Consider the following 7,778-nt stretch of genomic DNA (forward strand, 5'->3'; position numbering starts at 1 on the left):
GTCTCTCACAATTGTTTCGCATTTAAAGTCTATTTTGTCTGATATTAATATAGCTTCTCCTGCCTTTTTTTGGTTATTGTTAGCTTGTATGATTGTTTTCCAGCCATTCACTTTCAATCTCCATGCGTCTCTGGGTCTAAGATGTGTCTCTTGTAGACAGCATATGGATGGGTCATATTTCCTTATCCAGTGTCCCAGTCTGAATCTTTTGATAGGTGAGTTTAATCCGTTGACATTCAGTGTTATTACTATCAAGGAATTATTTGTGTTAGCCATATTTTGATTGGATTTGTGTTTGTCATATTTTGTTTGTATATTTTTTTTGTCTTTTTTGTTGTTGTTGTTGGTCTTATACTCTCCTCCAACTTTGCCTTTCCTGTTTTTTCCTTTCTTCCTACAGAACTCCCTTTAGAATTTCTTGAAGGGGAGGTTTCTTGTTGGTATACTCTTTCAGTTTCTGTTTGTCTGCGAATATTTTGAACTCTCCATCATGTTTGAATGCTAGTTTAGCTGGATAGAGTATTCTTGGTTGGAAATTTTTTTCCTTTAGTACCTTGACTATATCATACCACTGTCTTCTTGCCTCCATGGTTTCAGAAGAGAAATCAGCACTTAATCTAATTGAGCTTCCCTTGTATGTGATGGTTTTCTTTTCTCTTGCTGCTTTTAGGATTTTCTCTTTGTCTTGAGCATTGGCTAATTTGACAAGTATATGTCTTGGGGTGGGCCTGTTGGGGTTTATGACTTGTGGAGTGCGCTGTGCTTCTTGGATATGTACATCTGTCTCTTTCAGTAGATTTGGGAAGTTTTCATTCATTATTTCCTGCAACACTCCTTCTGACCCCTTTCCCTTCTCTTCACCTTCTGGAATGCCTATAATACATATGTTTGAGCGTTTTGCATTGTCATTCAGGTCCCTAAATCCTAATTGGATTTTTTCTATCTTCTTATTGACCCCTTCTACTATCTGTTTGATTTCTGATGTACTGTCTTCCACATCACTAATTCTCTGCTCTGTCTCTTCTAGTCTGCTGATATTTGCTGCAAGTGTATTTTTGATTTCTTGAACTGTGGTGTTCATTCCCATCATATCTGTTATGTTTTTGCGTATGTCTGCAATTTCCCCTCCAAGTGATGTCTTCATGTTGTTAACCTCTTTCATTACTGCATCAAATTTGTCGGTGATAAATGTTCTGAGATCTTTCATTGCTTGTGCCAAGTTTTGCTCCCCTTCGTGATTATTGGTTTGTTGATTGGATTCAGCCATGTTTTCCTGATTATTGGTTTGGTTTGTAGATTTTTGTTGCTTTCTGGTCATCTCTTTATTTTGACAAATTTAATCAGTTCCTTAGCTTCTTTGTCTGCTCTTGGAGGTTAATTAGTTGTTATTTTTGCATAGGTGTTATATCTTCTCTTTGTCACTTTTTTCTTCTTATTCTAGTTACTTGTTGTTGGTTAAGTTCACTTTAGAGGAAAGTATTAATGTTGGGGAAAGGCAATTGTGTAAGCAAGGGAAAAGTGTAAAGTAGTATTGGTGATGTATGTTAACAAAGCAAGAATATGAGATCTGGGAGGATGGAGGTTAGATTCATGTAGATTGTATAGAGTTATAGCTGTAGGTAGAGTACCTTTTATGAAGTAGATGACTGAATATGGGAGGAATATGGTATGAACTACAAAGCTATTGTTTTCATGAGAGAGGGAAAAAGAAAAGAAAGGTAGTAGTTTCAAGAGTGGATAACAGACAGAAAACAGAACAAAGGTATTAGAAATTAAGAGTTAGACACTTTGTGGATCAAAGAACGGGAGGTGGGGGGTGGAATATAGGAGAGACAGTAGATGATAGTGGATATCAAGATGCAGAGGAAGGGGGATAGTGTAGGTAGCCTAAATCAGTTCACACAGAAATGAGGCAGTGGAGGATGGGAAAACCCAGCAAATGTGAGGTGTTCCCTGTAGCACCTATTGTATACTTGAATTAAAATAAAATAAGTGGAAGATGAGGGACAAGAGGGAAAGAGAAAACCGAAAAAAAAAAACTAATTATAATAAAGAAAAAAAGAAAGACAAGAAGAAAGGAAGAAAGAAAAAGAGGATGGGCAAACGGTGGGGAACGGATAGGGGGAAGAGAGATACAGGTATACACGTGTCACAATTGCAACACTATCTAAAACAACAACTTCCCCCCGCTTTGCCCTAAAACCCCCCGTCTGTCTGCCCAAATGGGTCTGCAAGCACCTCCCTTCCCACAAACCCCCAATAGGCCGCCCAGAGCCCACGAACTCCCCAGTACTGCAGATGCTCCAAAAAAAAAAAAAAAAAATTAAATAAAATAAAATAAATTAAAAAAAAAAAACATAAAGAACAGAAACCCCTCCGCAGGCCCGGCTCCGCCCGCCGCTGCCCGCCGCGGAGGCCTGGACCGGCTCTGCCCGGCTCCTTACGCCGCCCCGGCCTGGCCTGGCTCCGCCCGGCTCCGCTCGCTACAGTGGCCCAGCCGGCTCCCGCATCCACCTCCCGCCGCCGCGTCCTGGACTGGCCCCGCCCGGCTCCGCACACCGTCGCGGCCCGGCTCGGCCCGGCTCGGCCCCGCCTGGCCCCGCTCGCCGCCGGCACAGCCCGGCCCGGCTCCGGCGTCCGCTGCTGCGGCCTGGCCTGGCTCAGCCCCACCGAGCGGGGCTAGATGCCTCGTCTCCACCTACCCAAGGAGGGAATCCTCTATAGGTAGCTGGGATCTCCGTGTATATTTCACAGACGGATCCTCTCTGTTACCTTCCCTCCAAATCGATGTCCAGACACCTCTGGACCAGCAAAAATCCCGAAACAATCCGGTCCCAAAGAGTCTCCAACGCCGCCCAGCCGATTCCCTGCAGAAGACCCTAACAGGGATGTTCACTCAGCCGCCATCTTGCCCCCTCCTTTAAAAAAATTAATTGAAGTATATCAATCATACATAAACATAGATAATAAGTGTATAGTAATAGTTGTGAACTTAAAAAACAAACATATATAACATATACAGGACTCTCGTACCTCACCCTACCACCAATACCTTGCATTGCTATTAAACATTTTTAACTGATGATTAAAGAGCATTGTAAAAATATTACTACTAAAGTATTTCCCCCAGCCTACCCTATTATTATTATCTCTATATAATTTATATATGAACAAACATAAACAATAGGTGTATAGTGAAAGTTGTGAACTTACAAAGCAAACATACATAACATCGTACAGGGGTCCCTTACATTAATCCTCCATCAACAACTTGAATTGTTGTGAGACATTTGTTACAAATTATGACAGAATATTGTCAAAATCTTACTACAAATTATAGTCCTTATCTTTTTTTTTAAAATTTTATTTTATTGACTTTGTAATAATATTACATTAAAAATATATATGTGAGGTCCCATTCAACCCCACCCCCCCACCCCACCTCTCCCCCACCCAGCAACACTCCCTCCCATCATCATGACACATCCATTGCATTTGGTAAGTACATCTTTGGGCACCTCTGCACCTCATAGTCAATGGTCCACATCATGGCCCATACTCTTCCCCATTCCATCCAGGGGCCCTGTGAGGATTTACAATGTCCGGTGATTGCCTCTGAAGCACCATCCAGGGCAGCTCCATGTCCCAAAGACGCCTCCACCTCTCATCTCTTCCTGCCTTTCCCCATACCCATCAGCCACCATGTCCACTTTTCCCAATCCAATGCCACCTCTTCTATGTGGACATTGGATTGGTTGTGTCCATTGCACCTCTATGTCAAGAGGAGGCTCAGATTCCACATGGATGCTGGATGCAATCCTCCCACTTTCAGTTGTAATCACTCTAGGCTCCATGGTGTGGTGGTGGTTGTCCTTCTTCAACTCCATCTTAGCTGAGTGTGGTAAGTCCAATAAAACAGATTGTAGGTGCTGGAGTCTGTTGAGGCTCAGGACCTGGCTATCACATTGTGGAATTGAGGATCTTGAGATGAGATCATTTTGAACTGCCTGTGTGGGACCTAAGTCCAATGCCAAGTGTCGTTATAAAAAGAGAAGACACGGCACATGACGAGGAGGAGGCACAGTGACCAAGGAGGCAGAGAGACCGGGGGGAAGCAGCCGAGGAAGGTGCCAGAAGCCCGGAGAGGCCAGGAAGGGTCTTTCCCCAGGGCTTCCAGAGGGCGCCGCCCTGCCCACACCGCGGTGTTGGACTTCTGGCCTCCGGCGCTGTGAGAGTATAAAATTCTGTTGTTTGAAGCCAAAAAGCTTGTGTAATTTGTTATGGCACCCCTAGGAAACTAATACACTGTTAAAGAAAGATGATTTGACTGTCAGCAGACTTCTCAGCAGCAGTGGCAAGAGGGGATGGGAAGCCCGGGAATTATATTTTCAGTGCCAAGAGAAATAATCTCCAAAATAGAACTCTGGAGTCATCTAAACCATCATTTAAAATTGAGGCAGAAAGAAAGATATTTTCAGGCAAAGTCTGGGAGATGTTATCACGTACAGGCCCTTGCTGAGAGAACAGATAAAGGATAGGCATCAGGGAGGAGGCTGAAATGAGGAGGAAGGCCGGGTTTCAAAGACACAGCGCTGAGCCAAGAGGTCAGTGAACCTGTGCTAATTATACAGGACAGGAGCAGTGACAGCAACGCCAGCGAGGGTGACTGAACTGCAGCACAGAGGCGGGTGGAACGTACCACTGTTGTACATGGACCACGTTCTAAGATCCATGTGCCGGTCAGAGGGAGGGCAGAGACATTGCTTTACTTTAGACTGTGTTAACTCAAGTGTGCTTATTAAAATTTAAAGGTTAACCAATAAAGAAGAGAAATAAAATGTACTATTTCCAAACCAGTAGAGGAAAAAAAGATATAAAAGCCTGATCAATACCATAATACCATGGATGGCAGGAAACGAGCCAAAAAGAAAAAAAAAAAAAAGCAGCTGAGGAAAATCCTGGCAAATATGAGCACAAAAGGAAGGCAGAATCCTGACTCTGCCATTCATATCTGATCTCGAGCAAATGACTTTATGACTTCGCCTCTCTGACTCTCGGTTTCTTCATCTGTAAAATGGGGTTAGCGGTATGCTCTGTTCAAAGGCTAGCATGAAGATTTAATTCAGTATGCCCCTGAGAGAGAGAGTTTCTTTTATTAGGATGTTACCCTGGGCCATGCACAGTCCTGGCGTGTCCCCCACACCCTCTCATTTCACACTCTCATCAGCACCATGAGGCACGTACCCCGGTCATTTTCACTTTATGGATGTGGAAACTGAGGCACAGAGGGCAGAGTCTTGCTGGGGTCACACAGCTGGGGAGTGACCCTGCAGCCACTCAATGCCCATGTGAACTTGAGAAGCTGACATCACCTCTCTGGGCCTCAGTTTCCTCATCTGTACAATGGGGAGGATGATGCCCCCTTGCAGGGCTGCTCTGGGGGTGAAATGAGATGCTGCCCGTCCAGTGCTTCGTGCAGGGAAGACACAGGTTGACCGAGTGGCTGCCGCTCGCCTCTGCCTCCCAGAGGCTTGGCAAGAAATGGGCTTTAGAGACATTGCAGTGAGCCTCCCCTTTCTCTCTTTTCCTTTGTTTGATAAGGCAAAGTTTGGAGTCAAGCTTTATTTCTTCTGAAGAATAAGCAATTAGCAAACTGGTTGAAGCAGTCCATCGTGGAAATTTCCAAAGGAACAAAAAGGTAAGAAATGTCTCTCTCAAGATAACTTCTGCTTCATTTTTATCTGTCATTACCATTTTTTGAAAGTTGAATTGTCCCAGAAACCGCACTGTTTTACCCGTATTCCTTCATTTAAACCAGTGATCCTCAACATCTCTTTATCAAGCCATGTTGTTCTGAAAGGGATTTAAGGCTGCTTCTAATTCACATACTGTTCAACCAGTGTTTGCTGAGCACCTACTATATGCCAAGCACTGCTCTGGGTGCTGAGGATGCTTTGAGGAGCAACATGTGGTCCCAACTCTCACTTTTGGGGAGGGGACACACGTTATGAGAAGATGAGAAGACCCTGTTCATTATTCCATGATGAGGGATGTGCCCTGTGCTGTGGGGGAGGGTGTTGGGGGCAGTGGGGAACTCTGACTAGACTAAGATTCCCCCAGTTTCCCAGGGAGGCTGGGAATTAGGAGAACCAGAAAGGGACTGAAGTCCAGAGGGGGCGGGACTTGTTTAATATCACGCGTCAGTGGATGGGGCCTGGCATCCAGGACTGCTGACGTGTGGGCAATGACAGTGACAGATTCTATGCCATTCCTCATTCCTAGGCCACACTACAAACCTTTTCACACCAACATTAACTATACCTCCCAGAGGTTAATTTGTAAGGAGACAGTAGAAGTAGTTACTTAAATAGTGATTATTAAAATTATGCTGGGGTTTTGCTCATAATAGGTAATTATCTGCAACATAATTGGGAAAACAATATAGTCAATTCTATTTCACTCTTTCCATAGAACCCAGAGTTAATCCTGGGGCACAGCCACCTTCAGATGATTTTAATATTTGTTTAATAATATTCATACTAAATCCAAACAGGAGTCACTTTAGGAGGCTTCCCTGAAATAAGTGTGACTGGTTTGCCAAGGTCTCAGCTGCAGGGTGTTGGGATGGATTTCCTGTGGAGTCTGCCAGTTTCCATCCCTGTCATTTGTCACTCGCCTCGTGAGCAGCTGGGTGCTTTCGCATTTGTTCATTTATATATTCATTCGGTTGTTCATTTACTGGTTAATCATTGAACTTTTATGTTCGTCCATTCATTCATTCACTCACTTAACTTTTTTTTTTTTAGTTTGATAGTTCTGGCTATTCTTGTACATTCATTTATTTATAAGCTGTTTTACTGAGATATATTCTCATACCATGTGATCTATACTCGTGTGTAAGCAGTGGCTTTTAGTATAATCACATTATTCCTTCCTCCCATCATTAGGTCACTAATTTCTTCTTCCATGTGCTTGTAACATGTTCTTTATTTTTTTCTCAGGTGTTCATTTGTGTATTCAGCTACTCATCCTCTCTCTCTCCCTCTCTCCCTCCTCCCTTCTCCCTTTTTCCTTTCTTTCTCTCTTCTTCATCCATTCTACAGTTGGCTCATTCGTTCACTTACGATTGAGGATTTGGTCACATCCCCTATAAAAGACATGCTAAGGTCTCACGCCCTGGTCCTGTGGGTGTGAACCCACTTGTAAATAGGGCCTTGGAAGGTGTTACTAGCTAAGGGGTGCCCAAAGAGAAAGAGGGTGGGCCTTCATCCAACCAGTCGAAGACCTTATAATCGAAGGAAGTTAGACATGGAAGGAGAAACCACAGGGAGCAGCCAGAGGCTGGAAATCAATGGACCCAAAGAGAAAGGAAAAGACCCACCATGTGCACTGTCACACGGCAGAAAAGTCAAGGACCAAGGATCACTGGCAGCCAGTCCCAGAACGCCACAGTCTTCGGGGAGAAAACATTGTCTTGCTGGCACCTTGACTTTGGACTTTCCCTAGCCTCAAAATTGTGAGTCAATAAACCCCATTCTTTAAGTCAATACATTACATAGTATTTGTTTTAGCAGCCAAGAAACTAGTACACTTATTTATGAGTGTACTTTCTCATGTATGACTTAAGATTTTCTTTTTCTTTTTTTAAATTAATTAATTAATTTCTCTCCCCTCCCCCTCCACCCCGGTTGTCTGTTCTCTGTGTCTATTTGCTGTGTCTTCTTCTTTGTCTGCCTCTGTTGTTGTCAGTGGCATAAGAATCTGTGATTCTTTTGTTG

Source organism: Dasypus novemcinctus, chromosome 9 (assembly GCF_030445035.2).
Source record: "Dasypus novemcinctus isolate mDasNov1 chromosome 9, mDasNov1.1.hap2, whole genome shotgun sequence".
NCBI lineage: Eukaryota > Metazoa > Chordata > Mammalia > Cingulata > Dasypodidae > Dasypus > Dasypus novemcinctus.